Source organism: Stegostoma tigrinum, chromosome 13 (assembly GCF_030684315.1).
Source record: "Stegostoma tigrinum isolate sSteTig4 chromosome 13, sSteTig4.hap1, whole genome shotgun sequence".
NCBI classification, from domain to species: domain Eukaryota; kingdom Metazoa; phylum Chordata; class Chondrichthyes; order Orectolobiformes; family Stegostomatidae; genus Stegostoma; species Stegostoma tigrinum.
Window position 1 is genome coordinate 66,110,145 of NC_081366.1, and position 16,110 is coordinate 66,126,254.

Here is a 16,110-nt window from a genome sequence, read left to right on the forward strand (position 1 = left end):
TGGGATACTCCCTGATAGGATACCCTTCATTGTCCAGTACTTCCTGGGAGTGGAGAAAATGTGCCATGTACTTTGCAGCCTTCAACACATTATCAATGACAATGAGCACCTCAACAAGATCCTCACCATGCCTCCACTTCTTGCAGTCCAACAACTGCCAACCTTAGACCATTGTTCACAGCAAACTACCCAGCCTTCAGGATAACATCGATCACAACACTTTACAACCCTATCATGGTAACCTCTGCAAGACATGTCAGGTCTTTCACATGGGCACTATCATCACATATGCATGACAGATACTCGTGTGACTTGGCCAACATTGTCTATCTCAGACGCTGCAGGCAAGGATGCCCCGAAGCATTGTACGTTGGCAAGATCATGCAGACAGTACAACGACAGATGAATGGACACCGCATCACAATTGCCAGACAGGCATGTTCTCTCCTAGTGGGGGAGCAACTCAGCAGTCAAGGACATTCGGCTTCAGGTCTTCAGTTAAATATCGTCCAACGCAAACTTTGAGAGACAACAACACAGTCGCTGAGCAGAGGCTGATACCTAAGTTTGGTTCCCATGGGGACAGTGTCAACCAGGATCTTGGGTTCATGTTGCATTACAGGTGCCCCCAGACTATACACTCCACACACGCTCACACACAGACACAAATGCACACTCAGACAAATGCTCGCTCACATGTATGCTGTCTCACTCGGTGTCTCCCCCCCCCCCCCCCCGACCTTGTGCGCACTCTTGTCGCTCTGTTTCTTCCCACCCCCCCCCCCCCACACACACACACACAAACACACACACACACACACACACACATCGTGCTCTTGCTCCATTCTCTCCTCTCTTCCCCTGACACGAGTACACACACTTGATTCTGTGGAGTTATTTGTATTTGGAGATGTGTTCTGGTTTGTTTACAAAGTATACCATTTATGGACAGCCAATGTGGCATTTATAAATTCCCATTTTAGAAACAAAACCTGTTTGACTCCAAACCAAAACACAAACAGATTCTAAACAAGGCCTCACACCTAAGCATTTTCTGATGTAAAATATCACCTCTTCTTTACATTGACAAACCTTTAGTTCTCTTAGGACTGGGATTTTAAAGTAATTTGAGGATTTATATGTACATATTAGTCACTTAAAACCTTCTAACTGATTAAAAATTTAACAGTACCTTAGGATTGTTTAGTACATCCTCATCAATGCTGAGACCCATGATCTTTTACTTTTCAAATCTGTGCCTGATACTACCCCCTGTCACTAACACCTAAGGAAGGAGTAAGACTCAGAAAGCTTGTGTTCTCAAATAAACCTGTTGGACTACAACCTCGTGTCATGTGATTTCTGACCTTGTCCACTCCAGTATAACACTCACTGACACCAAAGTGCATTAAGGCCGTAGCTACATTCAGGCTTGGGTTGATGTGTGGCGCAAATGTTTCTTGCCATTAAAGAGGGCAAGCTGTAACTATCACCAAAAAGAAAGCACATAACCCTTTCTCTTTGACATTCAATAGAATTACCATCACTGAAACCACCATTTGCAGCATCTGGTGGGAACGGGGAAAGAGACAAAAAATATACTGACCTCAGCCATATAAATGTTGTAGCGCTAAGAGGAGGACAGAAGTTCAGAATTTTGCAATAGATAAGTTGCTCCCCAAAGCCTGACCACTATGTACAATGCATAACTCAGAGTGTAATCGAATGCTGCCCATTTGCTTGGATGGGGGTGGGTCCAGCAGTATTCAAGAAACTCAGAACAATTGAGGACAAAGCAGCTGGTTTGAATGTTAACACATGCACCACTTAAAACATTCATTCCCCACATCACTGATGCTTTGTAACAGCTGTGTTACCATCTAAAAGGTGCACTGCAGTAACTTAGCAAGACTCTTTTGACAACATCTTCCAAACCTATGACCTGTCCTAGATAGAAGGACAGCAGATGAATGTTACCATCGTCACCTGCAAGTTCCCTTTCCAGCCCTTCGCCAGCCTGTGTTGGAAATATATCACTGTTCTTTCATTGTCATTGAATCAAAGTCATGGTTTCCCCCAACTGAAACATCCTGCATTGAGGGTTGCACGGGCTCACCACCACCTTCTCAAGTGCAGTTATGGATTATCAGTAAATGCAATCTTCACCAATGACACCCACATCATCAAACTAACTTCTCAAAATTTGTTTGCTAAAACTTTGTTTCTGGTGTTTGTTGTTGAGCAGATTGTATGGGTATCGTCCTGAGTTTAAATGGTGAAAGCTAGGTAATTCAGCCTCTAAAATAGCTTTCTCCTCTCTCCTGCTTTAAGTCTGCAAGCCCCAAATGCATTATATCCATATTGGGTGAAATTGAGGGACATTCCATGGCAGAAGAAAAGTGGAAACCTAATGGATTTAAATATGAGTCATATTTGAAAGGTCAGGCTGGAAGCAGACATAAAGGTCAGTGGGGTTAGGGATGAGAGTTTTGAGGAGTGGGTGGGAGTGATGGTAAGAACCAGGTCAGACTCCAGCCTTAGCCTTCTGTGTGGAGTTTGCTCATTCTCCCCGTGTCTGTGTAGGTTTCCTCCCACATTCCAAAGATGTGAAGGTTTAATGGATTGGCCATGCTAAATTGCCCCGTAGTGTCCAGGGATGTCAGGTTAGGTGGGTTAGCCAGGGTAAATGTAGGCTTATGGGGATAGGTTGAGGTGACGGAGTGTTCTTGGTCTGACTGGGATGCTCTTTGGAGGGCCACTGTGGACTTGATGGGCTAAATGGCCCCTTAATGCGTTGATAATAAAATGTGAGGCTGGATGAACACAGCAGGCCAAGCAGCATCTCAGGAGCACAAAAGCTGACGTTTCGGGCCTGGACCCTTCTTCAGAGAGGGGGATGGGGAGAGGGAACTGGAATAAATAGGGAGAGAGGGGGGAGGCGTACCGAAGATGGAGAGTAAAGAAGATAGGTGGAGAGAGTATAGGTAGGGAGGGGATAGGTCAGTCCAGGGAAGACAGACAGGTCAAGGAGGTGGGATGAGGTTAGTAGGTAGATGGGGGTGCGGCTTGGGGTGGGAGGAAGGGATGGGTGAGAGGAAGAACCAGTTAGGGAGGCAGAGACAGGTTGGACTGGTTTTGGGATGCAGTGGGTGGGGGGGAAGAGCTGGGCTGGTTGTGTGGTGCAGTGGGGGGAGGGGACGAACTGGGCTGGTTTAGGGATGCAGTAGGGGAAGGGGAGATTTTGAAACTGGTGAAGTCCACATTGATACCATTAGGCTGCAGGGTTCCCAGGCGGAATATGAGTTGCTGTTCCTTCAACCTTCGGGTGGCATCATTGTGGCAGTGCAGGAGGCCCATGATGGACATGTCATCTAGAGAATGGGAGGGCGAGTGGAAATGGTTTGCGAGTGGGAGGTGCAGTTGTTTGTTGCGAACTGAGCGGAGGTGTTCTGCAAAGCGGTCTCCAAGCCTCCGCTTGGTTTCCCCAATGTAGAGGAAGCCGCACCGGGTACAGTGGATGCAGTATACCACATTGGCAGATGTGCAGGTGAACCTCTGCTTAATGTGGAATGTCATCTTGGGGCCTGGGACCTTAATGCGTTGTAAGGGTTCTAAAAAGGGGATGCAAGCAGTACTGATATCTCAGAACTGATACCTCATCTTATTGTGTATGCACGTGTTAATGTTACCATAACTGAATAAATCCTGAAGGGTAGGCAATGACAGTCTCTCACAAAGATCGGGAAGGCAAAAAGAACAAGTCAGGTCTCTGGCTGGGTGTGAGGGGAGATTAGAGAAGAAATAAAATAAGTTGCAGTGTTGGGGACTGGGGTAAGACCGTCTAATGAAAATGTTAATTGGAGTATTGAGGTAAAGGTGCTTCAGCTTTATACAGAATGAAGCTTTGTGCTGATTTAGTCTCATATAACATCCATATAATTAAGTCATTCCATGTAAGCCAGAGAGTGCAGGGATTCTACTTTGTCCACTCTCTAATTATTTGGAAAGTGTATTTAGGGCAAATGCTGTTAATCAGGAAGCAGCCAGTTGTCTGCAGAATTGTATCTTGACACTGTGCACATTCACCGTCTAATGAGGCTGAATGTGCTGAGGAGCACATGATCTATTCTAGTCATTTGGATTTTAGGGACAAGGGTTTTCTCTTTGTTCCCTGATTCTACAAAATTTACCCAAAGCATTCTAGTTCATAGGAGGTCCTCCCGCAGGAAATGGCTCCCCACTGCTCAGCCCAAATATATGTTTAACTGGATCATCTTGGTACAGAGTCCCCTGATTCTAAACTGGAAGCTCAGTCAAGAGCAGGTTCAATTTTAGTGCAATTTAAACCCTCTGACTTGGGCAATTAGGGATGATCCATAAATGTTGCTGAGGATGCTACCAAGTGACACTGGGATGATACCACAACTTTATTGTATATGTATCTGTTAATGTTATCATAAGTGAACAAATCCTGCCAATCATATGTACAGTAAAACTGCAGGGTCTCATTTTTAGGAATTCCATTGGATTTAGTGCTGGTATTCCTGTTACTGACATTGGGACATAGTTATCTTGTAAGAAGGCTGGGGACCAGAGAAAGCAGCGAAGAGAATCGATCTCAGGAAGAATGGAGATGTTTGAGACTTGAACCACCATGCTCTTGTGCATCTCATCCATCACTTTTTTCTCTGTTTATACAACAGAACCCATGGCTTGTGCCATCTCTTATGTACAGCGTATCTGTGTGGGCCCAGACAGAGATATGCAAGAATGCTCACCTGCACAACTCCTTCGTGAGCACTACGTTGCAAATGCTATGACCCCGATATACCATGCAGTACTTTTGGCTTGAATACCTCATTAATTCACTGCTAACTGTCCTTAAAATGTACTGGGTTTGTTACAGATGGTGATTAACAAGTAACTGGGAAAGCTAATGGAATGTTATCTTTTATTGCGAGACTCATTGAATAGGGAGGTTATGCTTCAGTTATACAGGACTCCAGTGAGACTGTCTGAAAAGCTGTGTGAAGTGTCAGCCTCATTTAAGCAAGGATGTAAATTTGTTAGAAGCAGTTTGGAGAAGGTAATGAAGAGTAACTATTTCAAAATAAGGAGTTGTGCATTTAAGACAGAGATAAGGCAAAACATTTTCACTAAGGATTATAAGTGTTTGGAACTCATGCTGAAAAAGTGGTGAAAACAGAGCCCTTGAATGTTTTGAAGGCAAGTTGGATGTATACTTGGCAAAGAAAAATGGTGAAAGCTCATTGGAGGTGGGTGAGTGGGAATGTGGAGTTGAGTTTGAGCAGCCATGATGATAAACGGCAGAATAAGCTCATAGGATCAAATGGCCTACTCATGTTATTGTGTTAAAATAAAAGATCTGCATTTTATACAAGCCCTTTCACAGCTTCATGGCATCATTAAAAGTTCACAACCAATAAATGACTTCATAGTCACTGTTGTAATGTAGCAAAGACAACAGCTTGTTTGTTCACATCAAGCTCTGACAAACAGCAATGTGGAAATAACCAGATAATTTGTTTACATCATCAACTAATTGAAAGACCGGGCCATTAGGAGAACTCAGTTGCTGGACTACACAATGCTGCTAGGAGATCCTTTTACTCACCCTAAAAGGATGCCAGGATGTCTATTTATTGTCTCAGCTGAAAGATGGCACCTCTGATAGTGCTACATTCGTTCAATGTTGTTCTAGAATGCCAAATTTGATTTTATGCTTTGTAAAGGAAGGAAAGTAAGATGCAAAAGATGAGATAGCTAATCAAACCAAATTCTTATGTTTTGCACTTCTGTTTTACTCACAGGGGCTGGAATTACTACTGGATAGTGGCTGCATGAAGCCTGAAGATGACTCTGCTCAAAGAGCCATTTTTAGTTGTGGTGACCTGGTTTCTGTGGACGTGAACAGATTGAAGCCAGCAAGCTATCAGTACAGTACATCATGCCTTCCCCTCTCTCTGTCTCTTTACTCTTTTCCCCCTTCCTGTATTTCCTTTCCTCAGAAGACTCTGAAATGAGATTTACAGCAGAACTTGCATTTGAGGAGCCTGGCCGTCTACAATACTCTGTACAGTCTCTGGTTCCCAAAGCTAAGTGTTTCAGAAATGGATTCTTCTAAATGGACAATGCTGCCACACCTTTGAGGAGGAGGATTTGGCTCGTTCAATATCGCTTTGCACTTTTGCCCTAAGGAAAGGGGATGAAGAAATCATTTGTTGGAATGTTTGTTACTTTGTTTTGGTGCCATATTGTTGTAGGACAATGAGCTGAATTTCTCAAAGCTTCAGTATGTATTAAGAAGCATCGTTTTGTCGGAATTCGGGAAGAAGCTTCTCATTTGGTTGCCTTTCTGTGTCTCGTTCAGATTACAAATGGATGCACATTCTTGACAAGGAAACAGTGCATCAAATGAATTCCTAAAGTATAAGCTTTTTGAAAAGGGGGTTTCTTTTCTTACACACGCACACACACACACACGCACACATATATAATATATATGTATTACTAACAGTAAATAGTGTTAGCTGCTTCTATACACAGATTACATGCAATTCGAGCTGTGTCGAATGTAGCTAGTTGTACATAACATTGTGTGTTGATTGTATAGTAACCTATTTGAACCTTCTCATGGGATTTTTGTTTCCTTTTCGCAAATGTTCTTGAACTAATGGAGGGCTATATTGCACTAACTGTGAAAAGCATGTATTTATGCATAGGTTGCCGTACCCCTGCCTCTTTCTGAACCAGTGCCGCTACTGTGATTTAAAGGAAAATGCATTTTATTCCCCGACCATGAACATTAGTACCCTGCTTCTTTCAAAGATTTCCCTTTTTTTAAAAACAAAAGCATGACGGCCCTGTTGAAATTTTAATTTGAGAGTCAACAAATCAGTTTTGAATTCAAAATTATGTCATAACCAGTCGTACTTGTTTCTCTCTCGCTTGTGCTCTCTCTGTCTCGCTCTCTCTTTCTCTTCCTCCCACCCCCCAACCATCTCCTGTTTTCCCAATTGTTATATGGTGCACTTCTTAGCCCAAGTATTTGTCAAAGAATTTTGTTTTTGTACGTACTCCAGTATATTTTCTTGTGTTTTACCCAGATGTGGTCCTCTGCTACCTATCTGCAAGACAAGCTTCAGTTATTTAAAAATGTTTCCTCCTGTTTCCCATTGCCCTCAGAAAATAACATACATAATGATTTACTGGAGCACACATCTTGCAAAAGTGAAAGCTTTGTTTTAAGACATCTCAACTAATGTAATTATCTTTGCACAAGCAGTTACCTGTAAGTATTGCCTCAATGGTTTATGTGTATATTGAAAACTGGCAACTAGGATATAACATTGTCATGGCCAAAGCTGAGATTCTGTACTGTGTTTTAATTTCCTCTATCTCTCCCCTCGAAAGGGGAGCAGCTTCTTGTGTTTTATCTGGTTAAGCCACAAAGTGTGCAGTCACACAGAGTTGGTGTCTTGTTTGTGTTTAGGTGTATATTTTGTAATGCTTAATTTAAAGACATGTTTTTGAAGCCCTGTGCCCAGTTTGTTACTGCAGAGGAATTTGTTCAGTTGTCAGCTGCAGAACCATGTAGCAGAAATGTGAGGATCCGAGGATTAAGGAGCTGTTTTGACATTGGCTGTACTCAGCAAGTGTGTTTACTGCTTACAGCTGTGGACCCTGTTAAGGGACAGTACGATCGATGCTCTGGAAGCACTGGGATGCAATGATTATATCATGTAATTATGTTTGAAACCTCTGAACCCTGCCTACTTTCCAGTGGAAATAAATACATGTGTCTCGACAGTTCATAAAGACTGTTATAAATGTACAGAAAATTGTTTATCAGTTCAAGCTTTTAACGTGGAATGTGCTTAATAAATTGCAGTTACAAAATATGAAGCCTATTGTAGGTCTTTACTCAAACTGTAGACTGAGCTTACATGGTGACAAACGTGGACACAGAAGTGGTGTGTGCAACTGAGGAGAAAGCAGGCAACTCAGATTCTGAGACACAGATTCAAGAGTCGGCAGAGTAGCAGGCATGTGTGCGGGCTCTAGTCTGGAACTCATCCACACCCACATGCATTCTTTTATAATTTCTTTTTGCTTCAGTTTCTTTCCTTTAGAGTCTTTTACAATGGACTAGTCAGTGTAGTAGCTAGAGTGGGCGTGCCTGGAAAACCGGTGACTCCTGACGGTCAGAGGCATTGGCACATGTGGCTAGAGCGGCAGTGGCAGCAAAGCTCCTGCAGCAATTGGAGGTGGAGACAGTGGACTTTTCAAGAAGGTGTAGCCAGGAAGGCGACGTCCCTGAGGAAGGCAATTGGGCTGGGACTCATGGGAGACAGTAGTGGTGCCCGATCTGGCAGTGAGCTGGGGACGTCTGGTTGGTTTGCAGCAGGCCCGACCGGGGACTCCTGGTGTTGGTTAGATAGAGGTGGCAGCGTGGCATGCCCAGAAGCGGGACTCCTGGCATAATTGAGTTCCCGGCTCTGCCGCTATCTCCTGGTTTCAGGGCGAGTGTGGGTTCAGCATGGGACCTGACGTCAGCAGCGGCAAAGAGATGGTGCCTAACACATCATGATTCCTACGTTGGTGGATCTGGTGCAAGTGGAGAAGAGGTGGCGATACAGGTGTTGCTGAACTGGCTCAGGGCTTGGAACTCTCAGTTACATCCTTTATCCTTCTATTTAAATGGCTCTGGATTGTGACTTTTTTTAATCTTTACAATGAATAATGAAATAAAATACAATAAAAAATGTAAGTGACAATAAATACATAACTAAATGGAACAGTGATTTAATAATCAGCAATACAGAGGAAGTAGATTACTACAATACAGAAAAATCTGATTTGAATTCCCCTGAGTGAATGTGATTTCAGGATGATCTAATGAAGGTGTTTAAGATGATGAAAAGAGTTTGTAGAACAGATAAGGGAAAGATATTTCCTCTGAGGAAATGTGAAACGTGCAGAAATAAGGGAAGTGTAACATAAATATGTACTCAGATTTTTATTTTTATTTACTGGTGGGATATGGACATCACTTTATTGCCCATTCCTAGTTGCTGTTGAAGTTGAGGATGAGCTGCCTTTTGAACCGCTGCAGTCCATAAGCTCTGTAGGTTGATCCACAATGCGCTTAGGGAGGGAATTCCACTGTTTTGACCCAATGACAGTAAAGGAATGGCAATATGTTTCCAAGTCTGGATGGTGAGGTGGCTTGGAGAGGAACTTGCCAGATAGTAGTGTTCCCATGTAGCAGTGATGTTGAAAACCCTTCCCAGAAAGGATAGCATAAGTTTGGATCTCTCACTGATGAAAATGCTTCTGTTAGGATATTAGAGCATACATAACCAGAGAAAGGACCACGATGCAGGGAAGCTAGAATCTGTTTAAATGGTTGAGACAAATTTGAGACTAACTTCCCCTGTTCCTATGCAGGCATGGTTTGTTGGCTATTGGAGGTTAGTCTATTCAGCTGCCAACTGAGGCAGTGCAACATTTTATTGTGGATGAGTGAAACTCCCCTAGTTGTAATGAACCTGTGGACAGTGAGCAGTGGCGAGTTTTGTCCATTTCTTAACCCAGTCTGATGCAGCAAATGGAAGATCTCGGGCTGATCTAAACACTGCCTCGAGATTGAGATTGCGTCTGTAGGGACAGCTTTTAGTTTTCCTACAGCAAATGGGCTACAGCCATTAAAGAAGCAGGTAACAAGCAGGGTAGATACGGGGAGCCAGTGAGTGTAACAATTGGATTTCCTAAAAGCTTTTGGTAAGTTATTGCACATAAGACTATTAATAGAGCCTATGGTATTGGGACCAAACAATGACATAGAGTGTTGGCTAGCTAATAGAAGCTGGTGGGGGGGAGGGGAGTGGGGGAGGACATTTTCAGGGTGGCAACTGATAACTAGTGTGCCACAGGGATTAGTGTTGGGGCCACAATTTTTTATCATCTATATTAATGACTTGGACAAAAGAAGTGAATGTACTATCATCAAGTTTATGGATGACACAAAAATAGGTGGGAAGGCAGGTAGTGAGCATGATAGACTGCAGAAGGATGTGGACAGATTAAGTAAATGGGCAAAAACTTGGCAGATGGAATATAATCTGGGAAAATGTGAGATTATGCACTGGCAGGAAGAATAGAGGAGCAGAATAATATTAGCAGGGGAAGAGGCTGCAGAAACCTACAGCACACAGGGAATTGGGGATCCTCATTAATGACTGAGTCACAAAATGCTACTAAGTTCAATGGGTAGTTGGGAAGGCAAATGGACTTTTAGCTTTAATTTCAAAATACATGGTGTTTGAAAAGGGAGTTCTTGCTAAACTAGGACAAGGTGCTAGCTGGACCCAGCCAATGACTCCTACATCCCCTGAATGAATAAGAACAAATCTGTAACTAACGTTGTGCTGTACCTGCCTTGAGAGTATTTGAAAGGGGTAATGTAGAGAGAGGTTTACTTTCTATCTAACCCTGTGCTGGGAGTGGTTGAGAGTTCAATATGATTGTTTCACTGAAATGTTTCATTCTCTGCACACTAATTCATACTCCCAAAACAAAAATTAATTTGTTCTCTCCATATTTCATCCAGCTGTAAGTGGCTGTCTAACTAATAGAGCAGTAATTGGATGAGAAAGGTTAACATTTCAGCTGTTAAATTAAGTCATGTTTGGATGAAATCTTTTTCAACACTTCTGGGTGCTGACTATGATTTCCAATTTCCCTTTCTTTTAAATTTCAGTCATTGGCATTGACAATTCTTCAGCTTATCTGTGTGAAAATATTAGTGCATTAAAAATATTTTTGAGTTCTTGAGATTTTTTTAAAGACTCCGGTTAATCCAGGCCAAGTTGGAAAGGATGTGGTGGGGCCCAAGATTAGGCCAGTTTCAAAAGCTGCTATCCATTATCAGCTGGTCTTGGCTGTGGTGTGATCTTCATTTGGCTAGGGATTCTATTCTGGGGGTGATGTGCTAATGAGTTCAGCCTTGATCTATCAGCACTTAGAGGCTAACAACACTGAAGATTCGTCAGAGACTGTCCGAAATCAGCAGCCTGACAGAAGGTCACAAGGACAGATCAATTACTCCATAGGGCCCATTTCATAGTCTTCCAGCAGCTGTGAGAAATTCCAACTCCATAGCTTTGCTTCACAAATGTCAGGGTTGTCCAGAACCAACATCATTTTTAAAAGAAGCTGAAACCCGTCCTGAACCAATGTACAAATATGAGGTTTTATCCTTGGACTTCCCTCCAGTGTTCCTGCCGTCTTTAAAATCAAAATAATTCTAGGCATGAGTGTATGCACTATCCATAAGCTAAACCAAATCCTTTAGTAGCACATGCCAACCCTTGACACGTTATCTGGCAGTCTGAGAGGCACCATGCTCCTCTCTATATGACTCATTCCTTCATTGTTGTTTTGTCACAATTCTGGAACTCTTCACTGAACAGCCACAGCAAATAGCATTTTCGTGGCATCTTGTCTCATTAAAATGTTGTCAGATCCTCCACAAAGCTATTTCCAAAAATAATTTGATATGGAAGCAGTGACCGAATGCCTACAACATTGGCCACAGTAGCAGGCAATGATGACTTTTGTAAAGAACAAAGAGAGGGATTTAGAGGAGGAAATTGCACTGCTTGGTGTTCAGACAAACGAAGAGAGAGCCACCAGTGTTGGAGCACTGATGGTCAGAGATCACAAAGCTGGATTTGGAGGAATGCAATGCTAGCAGACTGCTGTGGAGATGGAAAGGGAAAAGGCCATTGGAGGAAATTGAACACAACTGAGAACTTTAAATCCAAGATTACAAAAACTATTTTAGGGTTCATTTTACAGAAGGTCTGCTGTCAACACAATCTAGAGGTGGATGACAACTCTGAATGGACATTTAGTGCCTACCACCTCTGAATTATTTTAAAAGATGATCAGAGACGGTCAGGAGAGCTCTCGTTCTGCATTGTTGGAATGTGTTGCATGCAACACATGCTCCCTTCATTTGAGTCCTCTGCAAATTTGGTCATCATCCTGAATCATTAGACTTGTGGTATACAGAAGAGAGTGTTTCCTTCTGCTGGAGGAGAGATGAAATTTTCACATCTAACCAACACACAACCCCAGTATCACAGAGTCAGGGAAAAATGCCTGTCAGTAAGTAATGTATGGCATTTGGCTGATGTGTACTCAAGCATAATCGGATTATCATCCCTCCCCACCCTGCTCAATCTCTCCTAGATAATGAACACGTTCCATGAAAAAGGACTAGCACGACATGGAGAGCAACATATCCACATGACACGGCAAATGATAGTGTACCTAACTGGTGCTGAGTCATGAGCTGTTCTCAACAGCCATTTTTCTACCTAACTCCTCCCTCAATTCTGAAATAATCGGATAAACCAAGTACTGTTTCCTATTGCTAACATTCATGGATCTTTGCTGATTGCTGATCTGCAATCTACGTTGCCCACCTTTAGCCCATGTTAATTCCCTTAGATGACTAAAATGTTCATACCCCACCAATCTGGAATGTCTCTGCAGTGCAATGTTAGATTGTGTAATCTGCCCCTGGTGTTTATGCCTTGGAGTCCAGGAATCATTCTGGTGAATCAAAAGCAGAAATTGCTGCAAAGGTCAGCAGGTTTAACTATCATACGGTCTTCCTGGTCCTCGTTTACCACCCCACAAGTCTCTGCATCTTAAGGATTGCAAGCTGCTACTTTCCATCTCTCCCAGTAGGATGCCACAACCAGACACACAGTTTTCTCCTTTCCCTTGTCAGCATTCCACGGAGACCATTCCCTCTGGGAAACTCCAGTCCACTCCACCATTCCCAACATCTCCTCACAATCCCACAGCACCTTTCCATGCAATCACAGAAGTCATAATACTTGTCCATTTACCACCTCATCATCATTATCCAAGGTCTCAAGAGGGTTGGAATATAAAAGCAGCGATGTGCTTCTGAGGCTTTATAAGGCTCTAGTTAGGCCCCATTTAGAATACTGTGTCCAATTTTGGGCCCCACACCTCAGGAAGGACATACTAGCCCTGGAGCTTGTCCAGCGGAGATTCACACGGATGATCCCTGGAATGGTAGGTTTAACGTATGATGAACGGCTAAGGATCCTGGGATTGTATGCATTAGAATTTAGAAGGTTGAGGGGAGATCTAATAGAAACTTACAAGATAATGTATAGTTTAGAAGGGGTGGACGCTAGGAAGTTGTTTCCGTTAGGTGGGGAGACTAGGACCCATGGGCACAACCTTAAAATTAGAGGGGGTAAATTTAAAACTGAAATGAGACGACATTTCTTCAGCCAGAGAGTGGTGGGCTTGTGGAATTCATTGCCACAGAGTGGATGCCTTCAAGGCAGAGATCGACAAATTCTTGATCTCAAAAGGAATCAAGGGCTACGGGGAGAGTGCAGGGAAGTGGTGTTGAAATGCCCATCAGCCATGATTTAAATGGTGGAGTGGACTTGATGGGCCAAATGGCCTTACTTCCACTCCTATGTCTTATGGTCTTATGGTCCCAGACACGCCTTTCAGGTGCTTCAACTGCACTTCAGCAATGTGAGCAGTGAATATGGTAGACTACAATGTAATCTTCCCTATGTTGGGGAAGATGAAATGCAGACTGTGTGACTGTTTTGCATTATACCTTCGTGGTGTCCACAAAAAGGACCCCAAACTTCCAGCTGCCTGTCACTTCAAAGCATCACTGTGTTCCCACACCAACATTTGTGCTGCAGTGTTCCAGTGAGCCTCAATGCAGGGGCAAAGAATACCTTATTTTCCGCTTGGGGCCCCTGCACTTCTGGGACTCAACATTGAGTTCAATACCTTCTGAGCCCAATTCCATTTCTCCATGCTATTTTATCCACCCTATACCCAGCCATGCCTTGAGCTGCTTCTGGCACTGTCACCCATTTTCACCTACTACCAAGCCTCATCATATTTGATGGGTTGGCTTCAGTACAGCTCACCCTTTCTCTCCTACTATTAGCTCCTGTCAACACTTAGCTTTTCTTCCATCCTCATCTGCTTTGTTTCCCTACCCCTTACATATCTCTGTCTTGCTCTCATTCACTCTCTCACTCTCTCTTCACCCCCACTTCTCTCTCTGCTCCCTTCTCTCTCTCATCCCCCCTCTCTCTGTCTCTCTCTTCACCCACCTCCATCCCTCTCTTCACCTGCCCCGTCCATTCCCTCTCTTCCTCTCTCTTTACCACCCTCCCTTCTGCTCCCTCCCCTACTTTATCTCTCCCCCCTTCACCCCCACTCTGTCTTTTCCCCCCTGTCTTTGCCCCACCCATCTTTGTTCCCTCCTCTGACTTCCCCCGTCTTTGCTCCCCTCTCTCTTTGCCCTCCCCCTCTCTCCCCACCCCCCTCTTTCATCCCATTCTCTCTTCTCCTCTTCACTCTCCCATCCCCTGTCTCCTCTCTCTTCCCACTTCTCGCTCTCTTAACCATCCCTCCCCCTCCCTCCCTGTCTCTCTCTTGCTGTCTCTCTGTTCCCTCTCTCCCTGCTTTCTCTTTGGCTCTCTATTTCTCTTCCCCTCTTTTTGTTTTCTCTCTCTCTCTCTATCTATCTCTCTCTCTCTCTCTCTCTCTCTCTGTCTCTCTGTCTCTCTCTCTCTCTCTCCCCCTCCTTCCCCTTCCCTCTCTCTATCCGTTGACCCTCTCTCCTCTGATTCTCTGTTTGCTCTCTCTTTCTCCCTCTGCCTCTTCACTCCCCTCTCTCAACAGCCCCTCTTTACCACCTCTCTCTTCGCCTCCCCCACCTCTCTTCGCCCAATCTCCATCCCCCTCTCAACACTCCCTGTCTCTCTCTCTCTCTCTCTCTGGCCCCTCGCTCACCCTCTTCACCCCCCTCTCTCTCCCCTGTTTATCTCCCTTGTTTATCTCCCTCTGCTCTCTCACTCTTGTCTCCCTCTATCTCCATTCTCTCTTCTGGCCTTCTCTATCAACACATTTCTCTCTCTCTCTCTCTCTCTCTCTCTCAAGACACACCCCCACTCTCTCTCCTCTGCGTCTCTCTCTCTCTCTCTCTCACTCCCACTCTCACCCTCCCCTCTCTCACTTCTCTTTCTCCCTCTCTCTCTGAACAGCCACCCTTCTCCATCTATCTCTTTGTCCCTGTTGCTCGCTCCCTTCAACTTTTTTCTTTGTCTCCCTTTCTCTCACTCCCTCCCCTGTCTCTGTCACATCCTATTCCTATCTTCTTTTGCTTTCTTAAACCCGTCTCTCTCTCTCCCTCTCTTTCTCTGTCTCTATATCTGTTTCCACTCAAACCCCTTCTGTCTTCTATCCTTCTCCCCTTTCTTTGATTTTTCTCTCTCTGTCTCCCTTCCCCACTGTCTTTTTTCTCTATCTCTTTCCCTCTCTCCCTTTCCTCTCCCTCTTCCCCCTCTACCTCTCCCCACCGTGCCCATCCCATCTCTCCGCCCTTCCACCCCCTCACTTTCCCTCTCACCTCTCCATCCCTTCCCTCAAACCTCCCTCCTCCACACTCTCCACTCCCCCTCTTTACCCCCCTCCTCCGCTTGCTCTCACACCCTCCCCACCTCACTCTCACTCCCTCCCGACCTCACTCTCACACCCTCCCCACCTCGATCTCTCCCCCGCCTCGCTCTTGCTCTTTCCCCCGCCTCGCTTTCGCTCCCTCCCCGCCCCGCTCTCACTCACCCCCTCGGTCTCACTCACCCCCTCGCTCTCATGTTCCCCCACCCTCTCGTTCATGCCCCCGTCCTCTTTTTCCCCTTCAACCCTTTGAGCCCCCTTCAACCCTTTGCGCCCTCTTCACTTCACTCCCCTCGTGCTTGCTGTCTTCTGTCCTCACTCTTTCCTCTCTTTCTCTCTCTCTCCTCTGTCTCTCCCCCAACTCTCTTTCTCCCCACTTCTGTTTCTCTCGCTGTCTCTGCATTTGTTCAGTGGTGGGAGTTAGGAGAGAGCATGAGGGGACTGCTGAGAAGGTAAAATCATATATTCTGGCAGTGGCTGTATGGGATGGTTTAAACTAGATTGGCAAGGGGTGGGGAACGAGATTTATAATTCAGAGGA

General features: G+C 44.5%; 1 protein-coding gene across 5 annotated transcripts in view; it reads left to right on the forward strand.

The window, feature by feature from the left end:
- The window catches only part of LOC125458364 (F-box/WD repeat-containing protein 11), a 230,917-nt gene extending 222,997 nt beyond the window's left edge, over positions 1-7,920 (forward strand). For all 5 annotated transcript variants that reach the window (XM_048543600.2, XM_048543601.2, XM_059650768.1 and 2 more), the window contains one exon: positions 5,832-7,920. The gene's annotated coding sequence lies outside the window, so the exon portion shown is untranslated. The remainder of the gene's footprint in view (positions 1-5,831) is intronic.
- Positions 7,921-16,110: the final 8,190 nt, after the last annotated feature.